The sequence below is a fragment of the Numida meleagris genome, unplaced genomic scaffold (assembly GCF_002078875.1).
Source record: "Numida meleagris isolate 19003 breed g44 Domestic line unplaced genomic scaffold, NumMel1.0 unplaced_Scaffold119, whole genome shotgun sequence".
NCBI lineage: Eukaryota > Metazoa > Chordata > Aves > Galliformes > Numididae > Numida > Numida meleagris.
Window position 1 is genome coordinate 356,454 of NW_018362987.1, and position 20,893 is coordinate 377,346.

The 20,893-nt window shown below is 42.7% G+C and overlaps 1 protein-coding gene across 21 annotated transcripts in view; it reads left to right on the forward strand.

Moving 5' to 3' along the window:
- Positions 1–20,893, forward strand: part of PCDH15 (protocadherin related 15) — a 736,955-nt gene that overhangs the window by 305,542 nt on the left and 410,520 nt on the right. For all 21 annotated transcript variants that reach the window (XM_021381881.1, XM_021381890.1, XM_021381879.1 and 18 more), the window contains one exon: positions 11,389–11,450. The gene's annotated coding sequence lies outside the window, so the exon portion shown is untranslated. The remainder of the gene's footprint in view (positions 1–11,388; positions 11,451–20,893) is intronic.

Consider the following 20,893-nt stretch of genomic DNA (forward strand, 5'->3'; position numbering starts at 1 on the left):
AATTACGAATTGGTAGACAGCAGGTGCCAATAAGAGAATTCCTACTTGGGAGCTAGAGTCATCCCCAGTAGATTTTGTAGTTTTGACTTCCCAGGAGAGAGCTGGCAGCCAGATCTGTGTGAGGCACTGGCTTCCTGAATCAATGGGTGCTCCTCCTTTGGGTATAATGCTGTTGCATTATTGAGTCTATTAGAAGTGTATATTTCTGTCTGCAGTTTAACTGAATTTTGACTGTTTTTATTTAATTTAGTCTGAGGCCTTGATGTTTCTTTGTTGAATCCTTCAATGATTATTTCCATGGACAGAGAGAAAGTTTTCCCAAACTTGAGTATAATATTTCCACAATAAGAACCATTAACACAGTGACCTTTCAGTCCCAAGGAGAGTGCCTGCTTAAGAACTGTTCAGAACTGTTCAGAACTGCCTGCCTTGGTGGAGATTGACGTTTGCAAGGTTGATAAGTTGGGTTGTTTGGGTGTAAATCAACGTGGAAGGAAAAACAACCTCAACCGTTATGATAGCAGAGTCCACTTTTCCTCTAGCTGTTAGATAATGTATCACATAAATTCACCATCGATGCATAATTTAAGAGATGGCTACTACTATGTATCAACATAGAGGTGTGAAAAAGGAGACAGTTAAAATACTGAAAGATTTGATATATTTCACAAGGAAGAAAAAAAATGCCAATCATTGGGTTTGCTAGTTATGCTTTAAAGCATCTTTGCAACCAGCTGTCTGTCTTGATAAGTCAGTGTCATATATAGGGATTAGAAACAGGCCTTTGAGTATGAGTCATCATGAATTCTAATCAAGATGTGCTAGCATCTGATAGAGAATTTTTTTTCTTTATTAGCACTGCCCTTTGAAGAACCTACATCTTTTCCGACACTTTTCTGATAACCACAAGGGTCAGCAGTTCCCTCCCACTAGCCATAGCAACAAGCACCCTGCCTGCACTCCCTGTTCTTAGCGTCGCCTAAGCTTCTTTCAAATCTTTAGAAATTTATTCTTGACATAACCAGGATCACTGGCACACACTGATCCTGGCTTCAACTTAGCATTAGTTTTAACCTGAGAGCAAGTCTGCTCAGATTCTGAAGACATTTGCAAGGAGGTCTGTATCCTTTATTGCACACAGGCATAGCAGTAACCCTAGAATAAAGTTGCAGAGCCTCGTATAACATTGAGTTGAGGAGAGGAACACAAGATCGTGATCTACCTGACACACTAGTGCTTCCCCAGGGTTTGAATGGATCTGTTATCTGTTTTGAGATGCTCAACAGTGCTAGCATAGGCTTTGCTTCTGTAAATATCAGTGCTGCAGAGCGGCACTTAAACCTTTCCAGACATTGGAGAGCCTTCAGCAGCAAGGCATACAAGTCCCCTTAGGAGAATGACAAAGTGGCTTGGATTCAGCTCACAAGGTTCATGTTATGACAGTATGGCCCTACTGAACAATCCTGTACTCTTTTATTCTCCATCTTTCTGCTAGCGGAAGTTCTTTTTGGAGATGTGGACATATTGTTAAACCCACCATTGCTTTTCTAGGCATATTACAAGGTTTATTTCAAGGCTTCCCAGCTTATCCTGTGCTTCTGACTCTCAAAGACTAGTGACTAATTCATCATGGGTGTTTATTAAATGTGACTGCTCATAACATCGTACTGACTTTGTAAATCTTACTTCTTCTGAATTATTTACAGTCACTGCAAACTTTGTCACCACAACCAAAGTTGGCTTCCATTGATCTAACAGTCTTGTAATTCTTACAAGGTTAGACCTCAGAAAATATATTCTTGGTGTTTTGGTGTTACACAGTTCTGAGCATATAGCCCTCTCTGTACTAGAAGTTGTTCCAAATCACGCTGAAGCTCAGACAGAGCAAGTCATTCCTCCTGCATCTCAGAAAACCTTCAACATGGTATTTCTGGAATGCTACTAATGGAAAGATAGGAGTGCTAGTCTTTCATCTTTCCTGGCCATGCACAGTGGTGCTTGAGCAAGGCAGCAGATTTGATATTAAGTTAGATATCCCTTTCCCCGTGCTCTGCCCATGGCTGCATGTTTGAAAACACTGCCTTTGATTGTTTCCATAGTGTTGTCATTCACATGAAGTGTTGCTGCCTGTCCATCTGCATGAATTAGCAGTAATGGCATGGTCTGCAACACAGAAACTTCTTGGGGATGATTTGTTTGTGCACAGACTCAGCTTCCTTCTGCATGATTTCTTCTCAGACACTTTCAGATTCTCCTTTGGACCATGCTCACATTGCTTGCTACAGCACCACAGTATGTGGTCTGGGCTTTGTCCCCTCTGCCAACCTGTGACAAGGCCACCATGCAAGTGTGGAGGAAATCATACTCCAGATTAATTCCAAAGGTACCCCTGAACTTTTACCAGGTCTGAGCCTTACCTTACTTGCCCTTATCTTGAAACTGTTACTAAGAATGGAAAATAAGCAACTTAGTACATTTGCTAAATAGATGGTAGGTTCTCCTGGAACATGCCCACACTTGTATAAATCCAGGCTGTCCCCATGTCCCAACACTGGAACATTTCATTAAGTGTCTCGAAAAAGAGCCTATACACATATATATTAATCATTGGCAAGTCTCTATCCTAAGTACCAAGACATAGCCAACACTGTCTCCTTCATTCTCCATGACCTGCAAGTCAGCAGGGTGAAACAGACCACTCCCTCTTATTAGCTGCAATGCACTGGGCATGACAGCTAAATCAAATGCCAAGTTTGGGAGAGCAGTAATTTAGCTCTTGATTGAGTAATGTACCGAATGTGTCATTCCTGTCCTCCAGAGAAACGTGACCTTGTAAGTGAATCCGTATTGCTGCACTTTAAAATAAAAGGTATGTCTGTGGAGGTCGCTGGTTATTGAGGAGTCCGAACCCTCACCACCACCTCTTTCTGCTTCCAGAGTCTTCAGCAATATGGCTTAGGAACTGGAGAGAAAATGAAAGTCCATATCTATGCTAGCCCCACAGCCTCACATGCACATACGGTTACTTCACAGAAGCTGCCTTCACAGCAAAGAGAGAAAACTGATTTTATAAATTTTTTTATCACTGATAGTTTGTTGTTTTGTTGGTTTTTTTTTGTTGTTTGCCTTTCATTTTTTAAGTGGGAAAACTAGCCTTGGAGAAATCTAATTTACTTGATTTCTTTCTGTGGCTTTAAGAGTTGCCCTAAGCATTTCTGCTTCAGCATGACCAGCTCCTGCTGGTGAAACCTTCCTCCTTTTTGCAGGGAAATGCTGTGGATGAAGAGTTACCATCTCCTCCTGTGCTGTGCTTTGAAAGCAAGCAGGGCTCAGATAATTAGATTGAGATGAGAGGAAGGTAACCATGAGGACCAGCTTCGGCCACTGAACTGATGCGGGCTGCAATAATATCTATCTTTATTGTGGGTTTGATGTGTACACTGCGTCAAACCCCCTGAAGTTGCTGCTTCCTTTCTTCTGCATACAAGTACTTTTGCTCTACTGATGTATTACTTTGCAAGCAGAAACTAGCAAACCTAGAACTATGTTGCCTTTGAATTTTAAACTCAGATCAGCCCTTAATGATCAGGTTATGGCATCAGGCTTCCTAATGGAAGCTATTTCAAATGTACATCTTTAATATGCTCCAAACAACAACCAGAGGTGAATTAGGAGGTGCAGAGCTCAGATGTGCAAAAGAGATCATCAGGACTTGGCTTGTACTGATGATTATCTCCATAGACTGACTCATTTATTTATTTACTTTCTTATTTTGCAAAAAAATGGGGAAAGAAAATATATTTATCATTGGCATATTTCCACTCTCCATTAGGTAGCTTGTTAGTTACTCTTGGGATCGAAGTGACATATATCAAATAACACTGATATCTACTGACAATGAATATGTGTTGTGGAATACTAAGGAAAGGAAAAGCCTGTCTTCTGCTTTTGACTAAGTGCATAAATGAACACACCTATATAGTAAAATTTGAGAATAAAATATTTTGTAAGGGTCATTTGACAAATTGACCAGGAGACTGTTTGTCTCCTGTGTTCTGAAGCAGGGTGAATGCAGATTTCTTCATTTTTCTATTTATAAGCAAATGATAGCAATTTAGCATTCAGATTCCATCCACCTGGAAATTCTCTCAAAATATTTCACTTTGCAAAGCACACGTTATACTGTGTGGGAGGTTTGTCAGGCCTACAGCAAAGGGCATCGCACCATCCTCGATCGGGTGCGTGGTGGAGCTGGTTGTTGAAAGGCAAGGCTGCAAATGGCTGGAGCTGAGGGCAGCTTACAAAGCAGGAGATTACCCTGCCTTGAATATGAATGTACTTAATTCAACATCTCGTTCAACATGTTCCTCTGTCCTTTTTTCCTTTCAGATTTCTCAGGAGTTTTTGAAATGCTAAAAGGCAAAATACACCAAAATAAAACACAAGCAGAAAACACTTGAAAACTCAAACTGGTGAAGGTGTCATTGCCATTGAAGGTGACAAAGAACAATTTGGATGATATTTTCCATGCTTCTGGTAGCCCTACTGGAAGGCTCTGCTGCGATCTGTAGCTCTGGTTTTATGACAAACCATGATGTTGTTAGAACAGAATTGTGGATTTGTTCTGGAACAACTGCAGTGCTTAGGTTTCTTGCACACTTGGGATGAAGAGAGATATAATTATGACTTGTCAGGTGTAACAGTTCCCCAGCTGTTAGGTCAGGGCTTGAACTGGTGATTGAGCACCTGGTGAAGGGGTGAGGCTGGCCCAGGGAGCACAGGCAGATTGCTTACACCTGTGTTCCCCCGGTGACCGGAAGGGGTGGACCCAGAGTGGAGTCCCCCCTGGCTCATATAAAGGATGGCCACTGAAGAGAGAGCTTCTCTGGGGCCTGGGCTGCTTATTGAGAAGGAATGTTGCATGGCCAGAGAGCCTTGTCACCAGTTGGGTGAGTTCAGCTCTTCTTTCTATATATTGTTGTTTGCCTACCTGTGAATACCTTGTCCGGTATTGCCAAGAACCTGCCAGAAGTAATTTTGCTTCTTCATAAGCAAGACATTAGGAAAGTAGAGTACAAACTCATGTGCCTAAGAGTTGTCTTATGTATTGTGCTCTCTTGGAAGTATGTTGCTGGATTTGTAGCCTACTTCTTGGGGCTAGCGACACCGCTGCCATCATTGTAACCCTTTTGCTGGCTTCTTGTCTCTTTGCCATGTTCCTCTTTGTCCCTTCCTTGTCTGCCATTGTCTGCAGCAGGAGACAAGTATGGCTAGGTGCTTTGAGTGCTGGCCTTTGAAAGGGGAAGCATTAAAAATAAAATCAATTTCCTATTCTTTACTTACATTTTCTCAGTTTCACTTAAATCAAGGTATATAATATGTATTGAGTAAAATCTATGCAAGAGATGTGTTAATTGTAACTGCAGCATAGGTGCAGAATGCGTTTCCTGCTGTCTTTTGCACATACAGCTGTGAACTTCGGTAGGTGTGTAAAGGAGCCATGAAAAACACTTTCTGACTTTCTGTGGTGTGCTTGATCAGCTCTTCCCTCCCCATACAGGTAGGACGTGGCAAGGTACCGGTATCTTATTTATTCAGCTGCAACAGCAAGGTTGTGCTTTCTTTCTCTTGGCTGGTTTGTTTGAAATGAACGTTGTGCTTTTTCTGAAGCCTGACAGCCAATGTATGGTCAAGCTGTGTGCCCAGATGGGTCTGTAGGAGCTGCAGCTGCTGGAAGGGTGGAGACAGCAGCAGTTCAGCTCTGCAGGCTGCTCTAATGAGGACAAAAAAGCTGAATCTAAGTAGGAGCTAAAACCAAGTTATTGAGAAATAATCCCAGCATGAGGAAGATGAGGTTGTTGTTCTACTTACCTGTATTACAGGAATGTTGCAGATTCCATATGGAGTAGTACTGCTGCTTTATATTGGACTGTAGGCAGTCTGGGTTTTTGGGTAGCTCTGATAGGTAAAGCCATCTCCATTTGCTGACTTTTCTCTTACAAGTTTGACTATCTGTAGGTTAGCTCTGTTTTTATGTGCTACTTGTAGCTAATTTCCTACTGAAAATTATTTTTATATTTTTATTTATATGTCTTTATAACACATTTCAATGAATGTGATGGTTGTTATTTCTGCAGTCTTTACTCACAAGGTGCGTTTTCCAAATCTCCTAATGCTCCTTACGTGATTGGACACTGTTGGACCATTCTCCCTCTGCTCATTCAGGCTGGACTGGCCACGTTGTCTTGCTGAAGCACCGCTCCTGAGCGGGGCCCAAAGTTCTGCCTGTACTAGGGGCATGCTGCTTCAACAGGACTCCAGTGTTTCATTGCAGCATACAGTCATGGTCCTCTATACTCCATACCTTCCTAGCATCTCTGCTCAGTGCTGAGCAGCTCTGTTCCTGTGCCCTGCACAGGGACACAGGAATTGGTGCTCATCCATCTCACAGGCTGTCTGGTGAGTGGAGTGGGCCAAAACAAGAAATGAGTGGGAAGGTGTTAAGTACTTGTCCACTGAAAATGTGAAATGCCTTTATTTGGATGCCAATTTAGTTTTTTTCTTTATTTCTGTTTATGGTAATGTTTTCTGTTAACCATCCTCTGTTTTCTAGTTGAAGTGAAATAAAGTAAGAATGAGAGCTCATTTTAAAAATAATTATTAAAAAAAAAACCTTTTTTGAGCAAATGGCTTTAAATACACTGCTGCACTGTCAGAGCTCCTAGGAGCTCCTTGTTAGTGCTGTCAGCTTCTTCAAGGCACTGGGCCATTCTGGGTGCTTCTATGGAGGGGGAAATTTGTGTCTGGCACCAGAGAAGAAAACCCTGGGTTGAGCCCAGAGGCAGGCAGTAATCCCTCACCTTGCTGTCTGGGATCACTGTGGGTGGATCTTGCAAAGACTGCATGGACAGCAAGAGAATGGCTTTTCTAAAGCTGTGTGCCCTTAAGGAAGGAGGTGGCCTAGAAGAGCTGGCAATTTCTCTGGTTTGTGATCGTTATGCTGCAGGCAGTGACCCTGTGTTTACTGTGGGTGCCTGACCAGCACTGAGTGCAGAAACAGCGTCCTATGGGATGGCTGAGAGACAGGCAGTTGCTGGTGCCCACAGAACAGCTGGAGGGGATGTTGGCAGGCAGCAGGGTGCCGGCAGCACACTGCTAAGAGAGGTGAGGTTGTGTTGATGCTTTGTCCTGGTACTGATGGTAGGGGTTCCCACTCAATCACACAGTCGTAGGTGCAGTTAGTTCTTGAATATGTGTGAAGAAGTGGATAGATTGTGAAGAGCTGCCTCTGAGAAACAACCATTACCAAATGGAGAGCTTGTGGGATAAAATGAGGGACCAGCCCAATAAAGGACCTCTGGTGATCAATGTCTACTACAGGCCACCTGCTAAAGGAGAGCATGTTGATGAGGCCTTTATGCTTGAACTATGAGAGGCATCATGCTTGCAGGCTCTTATCCTGATGGGGGGATTTCAACCACCTAGACATCTGCTGAGAAAACAAAACAGAACTGAAAGCAATCCAGGAGACTTCTGGATTGAACTGAGGATAACTTCCTGGTCCAGGTATTGGACAGACCACAAACAGCTGAGATGTTACTGGACCAGGTGCTCACCAGTGCAGAGGAGGCCCAGGGCCCCCAGCACAGGAAAGACATGGAGCTGTTGGAACAGATCCTGAGGAGAGCCACAAAGATGCTCAGAGGGCTGGAGCACCTCTCTTATGATGAGAAAGGCTGAGGGAGATGAGCTTCTTTAGCTTGGAGAAGAAGGCTCTGGGGAGATCTCATTGTGGCATTCTGGTAGTTAAAGTGAGCTTATAATCAGGAAGGAGACAAACTTTTTAAACAGCCTGATAGTGATAGGACAAGAATGGATAATTTAAAACTAAAGGAGGGGAGGTTCAGGCTAGATGTTAGGAGTAAATTCTTGACTCAGAGGATGGTGAATCCCTGGCACAGGTTGCCCAGAGAAGCTGTGGATGCACCCTCCCTGGAGGCATTCAAGGCCAGGTTGGATGGGGCCCTGGGCAGCCTGATCTACTGGTTGGCAGCCAGCCCATGGCAGGGTGGGTTGAAACTAGATGACCCTTCAGGTCTCTTCCATTGTAAGCCATTCCGTGATGCAGGGATTACAATTTAAGTTGTAAATCATAGCGTGTGAGGACAGAAGTTCATTTTGCTCTGATTAAAGTTCTAGGACATTAGAGCTGATGGTGGAGAGGGAATGTGAAGCCTTACCCATTCCCTTTCAGTTAACTTGTTTCTTGGTTTTTATTTTTTTAATGAGTTCAGTGACTGTGCTTACCAGGAACTTCTCACAGTATTTGCTACTGAGAGACAGAAAGCAGATTTGGTGTTGTTTCAAACTTTTGGATTAAACGCTTCCATTTGCTAATGACTTACCTCCTCCACATTATGCTAGCAGTAGGTTCACAGAAGCCTTTCTGATTTGGCAGTGGCCTATGTAGCCAAATTGTTTTCTGCTGCAATGCAGCTTTATTGCTATTGTGTTTTTTTACCTAATTTTCTGCATAACCAAATGTGCAAGAAATTTGAGGCAAAAGACCATGAAAGAGAGCAAATCTCTCTGAATCCTGCCAGCTGCTGCTGTTCTTCTCTGTAAAGAGCTTCAGAGCAGCAACTGGAAGGAAGCTTGGTGGGCTGAAAGAGGGCAGAGAGGATGTAAGAAGGCAGGATCTTGAGCCTTGGGCATCAAACTGTCCTTCTGCTGGGTCCAGGAGTACTAAGTGTGTTACCAACAGCAGTAACAACAGCCACAACTGTGAAGCCGTGGAAAAGATGATGATCGGGATGTGTTCTGTTTGTTGGGATGCAGTCTGAAAAGTGATGCCTTAGGATGGGAAGGATCAGGATTTTATACCAGGAAAGCCTCACCTGCAGCAGGTTTCATCTTCCTGGCTGGCAGGACAGGGATCCTCACTGCTGTACTCAGCTTCAGTCCTCCAGTGGCTTTGTTCACCCATTTTGGTTTTTATTTACTCTTCAGAGTTGCTATTCTGCAAGATCATTTATAACAGAAATACGGGTACTTTAAAATAACTGTTTTTATGAGCAGATAGGAATTATGAATTTCCACAAATTTATTCTTGCTAGCAGCGTCTCTTCCTCCCAGATTCTGCACCATGAGGTGATGTGTGTAGTCTGAATATCTGGGAGAGACAGTGCAGAGAAAACCAAGCCAGTGACCTCCCACTGCCTCTGGTTCAGTTTGTAACAAGCTGAAATTTGTGTGCAAAACTGCATCTTCAAAACACAACCTTTTATATTCGCTTGTTTGGTTCGAATGGAAATCTGCTTTGTTACTGCTGGAATGCTTGGATTACTCCCAGAGGAGCAAACCAGAGGCAGATCATTTCTTTAAAGGATCCAGCTTCTCTTAGTTTATGTATGACTACATGGTTATTTTCCAGTGGAGGAGAGAGGAAGTTGTGATGGCCACCTGCATGGCATTCTGTGATCTGGTTTTGGTGGATGCTCTAATCCTATGTACCTGGGCATTTTGTTCAGCATGAGGAAGCCTGTGTGCCTGGGGGAGGGAGTGACTGGCTCATGCTCAAGCAAAAGATTCCTGTAAGCAAATATGTTAATGAGATTACAGAGCAGTAGAGGCATTATTAATTGCACTTCCTAGGCAGCGCTCTTCCTGTCCATTTGGCAGCAGCAGTGTGTCTGCAGGTGCTGTGGGGAAGGTGAAGCCCAGCACCTCTCTGTGGTTTCCAGACCAAGGTGTGCTCTTTCATCTCAGAAGTAGTGCAGCCACTTGTATCAAGAACAGAACCTCTATGTTATTTAGATTACACCTGAGATGTACTGGGTAATGAGAGACTCTGATTGGCATTCATTATTTGGGACAGCACCAGCCTTCCTTCTTAAATCGGGGATTCAGCCTCATCCCTCTTGATTCTTTCTGGTTGGCAGGGAAGAATTTTGCAAGCCATTCAGGCTTTGATTTAATCTTTTTGAAGAGCTCTTACAGGCAACTGAGAAATCAGTATAAAGCTGCTTAGTAAAATAGAAGCAGCCTTCTGAATGGAGGATCTTGTGAAAAATGCCATGTTGCCATGTCTTTAAAGCTCTTTTTAGCTTTAAAGAGCACAAACTCCAATTCCAGAAGATCCTGAACTAGCAGCACTTCCATCCTCAGAAAGGAAGTATACTCCCTGAATATATGCACCATTGGTACACACAGCTGGAGGCATCTTCACTTGCTGTTGGGGATCTAATGACACTTGCAGCCTACCCAGGGCAGTCTTGACCCAAAGCTACTACTGCAAGGTCTTGAGACACATCTGTTTCTTCTTCTTTCCCCCTTCTGAGATAGCTTTTATGAATCACAATAGACTCTTTCTTGCCGTTTGTATTTGCTTCTGTCTTTTATTTTTCACTTTTGTCTTCTCCTTGCTTTTGTGCACTGCCTTACCCGTTTCCTTCTATGGAAAGAAGTCTGTAGGCAGAGTGCTTTCACCAGGAGAGGCTTTCTCCAAGAGAAAAGGGATTCCTCCAGGCTCCATCAGCAGTGCTTCTTCCCATCACACTGACATTTGGCTGATGTGGTTAGAATTTGGCAGGCTTTAGGGAAGCATTAATGAGAATTATCATCGAGGATGTATCCCTAAGTGTTTGATTTTAAAGTTGTTCGATATATACTCATTTTATTCAGTTGGGATTTAGGTGATTTCTGGCTTTAGAATTGCATAATATTATTTTTTCACCGTTTATTCAATTACTTTAAACAGACGTTTAGCTTTAGGCCTGATTATTTTTTTCCAGGCATTTGCTAACAGGGTTTGCATACATCCATCTGCTTTTGTGGATGTATGCAGGTTTGAGGGCTCTATGAGAAAACTACCATTTAGTGGACTTTGTAACAAATTGAGACAGATCTGTTTTCCTTTTTGGCTTTGTACCAAAGTGCTGGAAGATTTGTAAGTTCTCATTACCACCCAGAATGTTCTTCTCACTACCATGACAGTCTGTCCCTGCATAGACCTTCTCTTTTGTTGTGTTCCATTTCACTAAGTTCATGATGTTTCTGTAAAAGTGTCTGAATTATAAAAGGTGGATCTTACAAATGTATGAAGATTTGTGATAAGAGAAAGTAGCCAAAGTTACTGCTCAGCTTTGTATGACACTTTTAGAAAAAGATTCAGAAGAGACAAATGGACCTTCTAAAATTGGTACAGGCTGGGGTGCAGAGTTGGTCTGGTGTGAAGTCAATGCTGAATGACTTCTTGCAGAGTCCCTCCCTTTTGCCTTAGTCTTCCTTTCTGGGTGGGGTGATAAGGGATTAATGTTAGCAAAATTACTTAGTTGTGTTCTGTGGAATGAGTAAGAATAACATCTTCCCAATTTTTCATACTTGTAGGACATCTCTCTGTGACGTTGCAGCAAACTTTGATGGAGTATGAAGAGGGCTCAGAAGTTCACGTAAGTCTGTATCTTACAAATGTAAATGTGTTTTTGAGGAGTCTAGATGGAGTGATGGTGTGGTGCTGACTGCTCTTTGTGGTTTATTTGGGCATGTTTGGAGGGGCTTTGGGTACTGCAGGGACTAGGCCTGCTTTTCCACCACCCAAGTGACGGCAGACCAGCAGGCCTGCAAGGTCCATGCGTGCCCTCAGGGCCCTAACATCAAGTGTTAACGCATTTTTGTTTAGCTCTTAATATTTTTAGACACATGAACACATCTGTTCTGCATTCCAAAAATAAGCAGAATATTAACGCATGGTAAGGACAGCTCTGCCTGTGGTAATTGCATAGTTGATTTCTGAGTTGTCCAAAGACTTGTAAAGCTGAAGAAAGTTACTAAAGCATAGCTGAAACTGTATAACGGTAGGCTGGTGCTATACTGATTGTAGTTCTTACTGTTCAAGATAAGGCTGAGTATACTGCACCTACCCTGTTGTTTTTCTGATGTACTCAATCTAAGTTAACTTTAAATATTTCCTTGGTAATGGGTTCATTGTATAAGGCATAGTGAATTGAATAATGAAGCTATTAACAGTACGCCTTAATCTATGCCCAGTCTGTGCACAAAAAAGAAGAGGAATTATATGAGACTACCTTCTGCTGTAGTTCCTGGCTGTTTTGACATGAACCTGAATGTTAATACGATACTGTTGTAGACTGAGTAAGCAGGTCAGCTTGACTTCCTTTTATTTTGGCTTAGTGTGGCTTTCTGTGAATGAAAATGTTTTGTTTGCTTGCGATCATGATGGACGTAAGATGGCCTGCTGCACATTTTAGTTTAGGTCTGAGAAAGTGTATCAGCTTGAAAAAAACGTAGATGGCTGGAGCACTGCTGTGAAGTCTATCAGTGCAAGCTGCAACAGAGCATAGAATTGGGGGCTGGAGAAATTTTGTTGGATTAATCCATAAATCTGTATAATTACCTGGAAGGCTTTCAATAGGAGGGAATAATTAGAGAAGATTCCAATTTCTAAAATTATATTTAATGTTCCTGGCTGTTTCTGGTACTTTATATTCTTTTATTCACTGCCCTCTAGAGGTCTTGCAAATGAAATTAGGAAAAGGGAAAATAAGGTTGCAGCAGTGACTGTCTCTAGCTGGTACTGCTGTGCACTGGGTTGTACAACCCTCTGAGGTAATTGCATAGGTGCTCCTAGAGCTAAATAAAGTTTCCCATATTCACTAGAAGGTAAAAAAATATATATGTTTACAATGGAAGAAATTCCAATTTAAACATAGCAACGGACAATTCCAGTTTTCATATGTAGAAAAGCAGCTATATGGTGTTTCATGTGCCTGCTTTATTACAGCAGTAAGACAGCCTGAAGTTACTAGTGCATCATAAGTTTGCTGCTTATCTCTTAACTCTTTCTCATTAAAAGCACTTTTTGGGGGAGAGATTATCCATGAACTTTGTTCTGCCTGACTGCCTGCTTTCAGGAATTAGTGGTCTTGATAGCTTGTGTACCACCATCAAAGTTCTTCTGGGAAAGGCAGGTGGGCAGCAGCATGGTGTGACTAAACCCCACTTATTGGAGACACTCATCTGGAAATAGAAATGCTGTCTTGAAAATATGTCAGGGTTTCAATGCAAGCTTTGCTGCATGCATCTGTGCTTGGTAGCAGCTAAAGAAATGAATATAAATACAAATTTAACTCTTTCACCCTTTGTTCACTGGAAGCTGTCATGTGCATCGCTCAGCATGGGTGCCTGCAGTCCTATTTCTTAGCACATTAAGGAAATGCTAGTGCTTCTTGGCTTTGCATTTGATTGAGGAAGGCTGCTCTCTTCTCCTTACATGCTTCTGTGAGGTGGTTTTAGGGCACTGTATTTATCTTCAAGGTGAAGCAAGTGGCAGTTACTTGAAGCAACCTTGGTGCCTTTCCCAGCTGAAGGGGGCAAGATGTAGGGAGATCACAGCCCTGCCATGGCACTGGGGCTTGCTGCAGCATGAACAAGCAGCAAGGATGCCAGCGGGGTTATTTGCATAGACTGAGGGCACTTCAGGCTGAAACAGTTGGTGCTGAGGACCTGCTGTCTGCCCAATAGGTGCAGGAGGTTTCAAGCAGACTGGCTCTCACCTGGTCTCCCTATGTGGCTCAGCTTCAGCTGCAGGAAGGCTGGGCATCTCCCAGCTTTCAGAGCTGACTCCCAGGATTCCAGTTGTTGCACTCCCAGAGCTCACTGCAGTGCACGCTCTTGTACTGTACATGGGGATGATGGCAATGGTCACCTCAGAAGCGCTTGGCTGGCCCGAACTGCCATGCTCCTGTGGAGGCATCCTTGATTCATTGATATCTCTGTCCTGAAGACTAATCACTAATCTCTGATGCTGTAATTATATAGCCACTGTAGATATATATGATACTTATCTCCATGATTTGTCTCTCCTGTGTACATCCATAAATTTATTTTCCCTGTTTAAAATACAGTTATGGGTAGTTTTATAGGCACTGGGCAAGTTCAAATTTCAGAGTCAAGAAAGAATTCAACTCAATTCTTCCCCAACGTGAATTTATTCCTGAATTTTAATCCCAAGTGGAGAGCAATCTTATCAGTTACTGCAAGTGTACAGTGGCACAAGTAAAGCCAAGGAGATAACTGGATTGGCTTTATTCATCAGTGCTCGCTGCTCATGGGGGCACCCAGAATCAGCATTGCTGTTTTTCTTTTGAAACATAGTTTTGGAAGTTAAATGTGGAAAATTAATGTACATAGATCTGCAGCTTTGCATTCCTAATTTTCCAGTTGGTTGGGATTTGGTGCATCGCAGAAGAATTTCTCCTTCTTGGCATCCAAGTCCTGAAGCGCAAATAAGCCATCACCAATTGTCTCTTCCAGCAACGTGTTATTGATGAGATTGGTGAGGTTTAAACAGGGAGGGACCTCTGAAGCATTCGGCTTCTTACAGGAGCTTATGGTTGCTGTGATGAGCATAAAGAAAGTATAAGGTACTTTGGGAGAGCTACAAGTAATAACCGTACGAAAAGGTAAGGATCAGATGGGTACACTCAGGATATCCAACAGGGGAGAGGGGTTGGTGCTCGTGAGTTGTAGAACTGTTGGGAGAAGGGGAAAATCATTTTCCTTCCTTTGTTCAATGTCTTCCAATATAGCAGGGCTGTCCTTCAGCAGCTGCTGCTGGATGATGCTCACTGCTGTCCTGACCTCTCAGCTTCCTTGTCGCCCTGTTGTCTGACCCCCATGCAGTGACAGCACCAGCTGAGGTCAGCTCCCAAATCCTGGTGTGGTTTTGTGTTACCTTCCAGAGCCCGTATTTGTGGGCTTAGGCTTAGAATCATAAAATAGCTCAGGTTGGAAAAGACCTTCAAGATCATCAAGTTCCAACCACAACCTAACAATACTACTCTAACAACCCAGTGCTAAGTCATGTCCCTGAGCACCACATCCAAACGGTTTTTAAACACATTGAGGGATGATGACTCAACCACCTCCCTGGGGAGCCTGTTCCAGTGCTTAACAACCCTTTCTGTAAAGAGGTTTTTCCTGATATCCAGCCTAAACCTCCCCTGGCACAACTTGAGGCCATTTCCCCTTGTCCTGTCACCAGTGAGAAGAGACCAACCCAGCTTTCACTGCAATCACCTTTCAGGTATTTGAAGAGAACAATAAGGTCTCCCCTCAGTCTCCTCTTCCCCACACTAAACAGCCCCAGTTCCTTTAGTCTCCCCTCATAGGGCATATTCTCCAAGCCCTTCACCAGCCTTGTTGCCCTTCTTTGGACCTGCTCCAGCACCTCTATGTCCTTTCTGTACTGAGGTGCCCAAAACTGAACACAGTACTCGAGGTGAGGCCTCACCAATGCTGAGTCCAGGGCCAGGATGACTTCCCTAGTCCTGCTCACTACCCCATTCCTGATCCAATCCAGGATGCCATTGGCCTTCTTGGCCACCTGGGCACACTGCTGGCTCATATTCATTTGACTGTCCACCAAGGCACACTAAGGTCCCTTTCCATCGGGCAGCTTTCCAGCCACTCTTCCCCAAGCCTGTAGGGTTGCCTGGGGTGGTTGTGACCAAATTGCAGGACCTGACACTTGGCCCTGTTGAAACTCATATGGTTTACCTTGGTCCATCAATGCAGTCTATCCAGTTCCCTCTGTAAAGCCTTTTTACCCTTTGGCAGATCAACATGCCCTTCCAACTTGGTGTTGTCTGCAAACTTACTGAGGGTGCACTCAATCCCCTCATCAAGATCATTGATAAAGATGTTGAATAGAAGAGGCCCCAGCACCAAGCCCTGGGAGACACTGTTTGTGACTTGTGACTTAGGTTTCCCATCATCACTGAGAATGTGATCCCAATGATAAGCATTCCAGTGTTTGGTGGGAAGCATTCTGGGTTTTCTTACTGTGCAAATGTGATGAAGTTCTCTGAGGGGAAATGCTCCAAGGTGATAACTTTGTCATGTGTTCTCATCAGGGTGAGAAGGTCTCCCAGCAATGTATTGGTGTTACGCTAGAGCAGGACAAAATAGCTAGAACTGGTTAGTTGCAGACTGTTTAACTTTTGGATCAGAACTTCTTTGTGCTGTCAGCAGTTTATCAGCAACATTGTTTTCATTTTTCCCAGGTGATTCTCAGTAGAGGTACTTTCCCTCAGATGTGTTACTCTTAATATTAGTTCTACCCACAGATGAGTTTCCCTCATAACTCCCTCTCTGTGAGGGGATGTGTGATGGCAGGATAATATAGCTCCTAGTGTTGAAAGCAATTACATTTGCTGAACAGTGATCTCAGAAGAACCTCAGCACACTGCTGTGAGGTAGTGAAATGCTGTTTGTGCCCCGTTTTCCATAAGTGGGTCCATTACGGAACCATTGCTGCAGCTGCAACAAGCTGATGCCTTGGCAGTAGTGTCACAACACTCTGGATGTGTTACGCTTGCACAGATGCTGAGTATGCAAGTGCTTGTAATAGAGGGAAGGATGTTCCTGTGTACCTTGTCAGAATATACTGGACACCTTGGAAAGAGGCGCAGTATTTATTTTTGCTTATGGGTTTCTTGACATGCCCTAATCTAGAATTAAGAAAGGAAGCTTCGTAATCTCATATGTATGTATTCTTGCATTTGAAATGAAATACATCAGAAAAATACAGTTCTTGTAAATCCCTGACCTCTTGGACCTGATACTTCCTTAGTGAAAGCAGTGTACTAAGTGGCCAAGTGAGCTGGGCACTTCTGGAGCTATTGATGCTTTTTTTGTTATCACTGCTTAGTTCTTTGGTACATAAATACACAGCTTGCCACATTACTATTGCATGTTATCCAGGATGCAGGTAAGCAAGGGCTCTTGCCCCTATTGCAGCCAGAGCTAACAACGTGGCAGGCATTACCAGCAGCACCAGATGTTTACCTTCCATGAACCTTCCAGTGCTGTGGATACAGAGCAGCTGCAGGTATTAGTATGTGGGCTGGGGCTCTCATTTATTCTGAGTAGTTGTAAAGACAGTAATATAAAGCTTAAATATAGAGCTTAAATAAGATGGGATTATATCTGGATAACCCCTTTCTCTTTATTACCATTTTAAGTGTCTGCTTTTCTATCAGTTCTCTTGGGTATTTAAAAATGGTACCAGATTGTTCACTGTGTTGGGAACTGAGATAATCCCTGGGCTACTTGAATGACTTCAGCTTTTGGAGCAATTTCTCAGAGCAGAGTATTGGCTGAATTTATTTGCCTGGAATCAGAAAGGGATTTTCCTTAGGTTTTCTTTTTTTTAACTAAGTGGGAGCAGGTTTCTAGTGAGGTTGGTTTTCTTTCAAGTTAGCTTTTCTGCTCACTGATTTCCCTATCGTGTGTGTAGGTCAAATGCATTCTTAATGCCACATTCACTGATTTCTCTCCCCATTTGCTGTTCCTCTGCTCAATATCTCGACTGAAATTGCCAGTAAAATTGCCATTTAGTACTTGCAACACTGATGACTTCTGTGGTCATTAGGAACTTGGTGGAGATTGCTAAACTGGAATTAGGTATTTCCTGTAATTTGGTGATCCTGAACTGGCCCCTGCTCCAGAGTTGACAACCCGGAGGCATGCTCTGCCTGCCCTCAGCAACCCCAGCAGTGGCTTGGTTTGTCCTGAGTGCTTTTGGGAAGGGCTTTTGTTTTTAACGCTATGGGAATTTAGCAGGTTGCCTTAGATTCTGAATTAAGCAGACTTGGTTAATAGCTCTAGGATGAAAATATAGATTTACACCATTTAGGTAATTCTTTCTGCAGCTTTTCCTGCAAGTGCTGCAAACCTGACAATGTGCTGAGATGACAGGCCATGCAGAGCTGTGGATGCTCATTGTTTTAGAAAGCCTATTATCAGATCTCTTCTGTGTACATATTTTCATCTTTAATGTACCGAATAATGGTGGATGGATTTATATTTGTGCTCTGGTAGTTTGGGGCTGCATATGTGTAGCTCCTCCAAGTTATTTCTTGTCCTGAAGGGCTGCGGGGTGAAGAAGGTAGCTCAGCAGGGCTGTGGCCATCAGCTGCTGCTTTTGTTCCTTGTCTTAGAAGTGTTAGGTTCTTCTGTACCAAGACAATGACCTGCAGTAAACAAGAGCAACTGGAAGTTGTCCACAGATGGCAACATAGATTCAGGAGTACAAAGCACACGATAACTACATCGTTTGTCTTCCTACCACTGATGGAAACTGGATGGGCTGTTCTTCATTAATAGCTGTATGTTAGCAAATGTGTTGTAGAAACAGCATGGAGTATTCAGGAATTCATAAATGCATGTTGTTTTGCTATATAAAGCATAAAGCATGCTTATTGTTGTCCACTTCTGTGACATGAAAAGTAAATGCAGTGCTGAACAACCGTTACTTAAAAGCGTTCAGTATTGAATTGGAGAGATGTCATGGTGTCTTCTGTCAGCTCACTGTCATGCTTGGTGGTACACAAATAGTTTGTCTTGGCACCGTAAACAATGGTTCATGAGTTCTTCTCTCCACCTTACAATGTGTTTGAGTTTGCTTCAGAGCCTGGAAGGATGAGTGCAGAAAGGTCTCATGTTCCTGGGAAGCTGTGGGATTTGGAGAATTAGACTGGCCGGAGGCTTTCGGAGCATATCTGATAGTCCGAGCATACCTCCACAGATAAGTAGTGCTCAGCTGAACTGTGCAGAGCTGTCTGCAAATGTTCTTAAATCCAGGGGTAAGGATGGGAGAGACAAGTGCTGGGTTTTGATGCACTTGTTTGCGTCCCTTGCTGATGTGCTCTGGCAGCGGAGATAAAGAATTAAAAAACAAAAAACAAAAAAAAAACCATGGGATATCCTGAGTTGGAAGGGTCCCGGGTTCCGTAAGGATCATCAAGTCCGGCTCCTGACTTCACACAGGACCACACAAAACTAGACAGCTGTTCTCCAGATGTTCCCTGTTACTGCTCTTTGCTTTTCTTTGTATTTTTTTTCCTTTTTAGAATTCTGGAATCTCTAGTATAAAAAGCGAAATATCATCACTTACTTTCTGAGCAGAACTGTAAAATAAAAATGCCAAGATGGGTAGGTTGAGAGCATTATGAAGATGTCAGTCCTTTCCATTTTATTTCCTTGCTCTATTTAGATCTCTGTGTCAGTATAAACATATGAACAGGAGAGGCAGTACAGACATGACCCAAGCAAGAGTCATGTGACATACAGAAATGCATAGATTGAAATATCTTGCTTTTCCATATATCGTTTGCTACCTCTTGCTTTACGGATCTGGTGTTGTGGCTTGGTGTACCCAATTAATACCATCCCAGCTTAGATTTCTCCAATAAGGTCAAAAAGAATTGAAAAATGCACTAGAGAGTCTGAGAGGTCCTAAGCATTCTGTTTTTGCAAGCAGAAGTGTCTGAAAGAAGCTGAAGTTCTGCCAGTTCAGTCTCTGTACTGAACTTCACCAAATCAAAGCTTTGAAGATATTCCTGTTTAAAGAAAAAAGATGAAAAAGCTATTGCTGGGAGGCAGGATGCCTGCATTAGAGATAAAAGTATGAGCAGGTTATTTTGTGTATTGGTTCCATGTGTTCTTTGAGATTTTAGTGTGCTTAATATTTTTAGCTTAATTACTGGTATAATCAAAGTCCATAGGATAATGATAGTATCCTTAGATGTTGAGTAAGGAACAGTCTTTGTCAGATCTGTTAATGTAACAAGACAGTGATGCTGCAAATAGCCCTGCTAACCATTTGGAGGAAACTCGCTTGGTGTGTCTGGTTATTATTGACTGTACAGCAAAACCTTACAGCTCTCTGGAGCTGGTTGTGGGCCCAGCCCACAGCATCCTTCTGTTGTGGTTGGCTTGCCTGAGTGTTTTGTTGCTCTGTTGTTGCTCTGTGCCAATGAAGAAAGAAAATAAACTCAACTTTCAGCCCCAAGGTGATCCCAGCTATATGAGCAGAGTAAAGGTTTTAAGTTGGTTGAAATAGCAAGTAAGTTCAAGAGGTTGGTTTGTGCGTGCATGTTAATGCCTAGGCCAAAGAAAAGTAGAGAGGGGAAATGAGGTTGTGTAGCTGTACTGTCAACTGACAAAACACAAATATTTTGGCACAGTCCTTAGAGTGAAGCCTCTTGTTTCCTCAATTTAATAACTAAAAAACCTATGACTGTAATTCATTACTGCACAACTCATTGGTGTTAGAATTTAATGTGTTCTGTCTGTTCATTTTTGCATCTGTGAACCACCAAGTGTGTTGTTTGTGATAGATATGAAAGAACTTCTGTATTTCTCTGCAGCAGAACATCGCTTCTGACAATCACTGTGAGGCAGACAACAAGGATGTGTCATTTTTAGAGGGCAAGTTCAATGCAGAGAATTTTTTTCCATTGTTTTAATTCATTAAATAATGATGAAGTAGCTGAATACTGCACGAACAGTTTTGAGAGGTGTAAAAAAAAAAAAATCTGTCTGTGGTATTTTTCCTTGAAAAAATTTTCTCAGAACACGTTTCTCTCACTGTAGCACAAAATGCAGCTCAGGAGCTGTACTGTTTGGAAGAGTTTTTCTTGAAGTGGAGTCTTGATTTTGTGGGTTGGCGAAAATCTCTGTCTCACTGAGTTGCTTCTTGAACTGCACAGCCATGGTTTTTCAGCCCAGGAAGCTCCGAGAAGTGCCAGCAGAGTGAGTTATTTTGGGAAGCTATCCCTGTTTAATACCAAAGAATTACTAACCATAATTCAGAGCTATACAAATAGCTATTTATTATGTCTTGACATCTCACTGTAACCCAGATGTTTTAGGTTTTTAACAGCATCTAGGTGAAGACTGCTCCACTTCTGTTGCCATAATATTTTCCAAGTTGACTGTATGTCAACCTGTCCAGCAACTCTAAGATGAAGTGGAAGTTTTAAGCCTCAAACCGGAAGCTGAATTTTGATTTATAAACAGTTTCGGT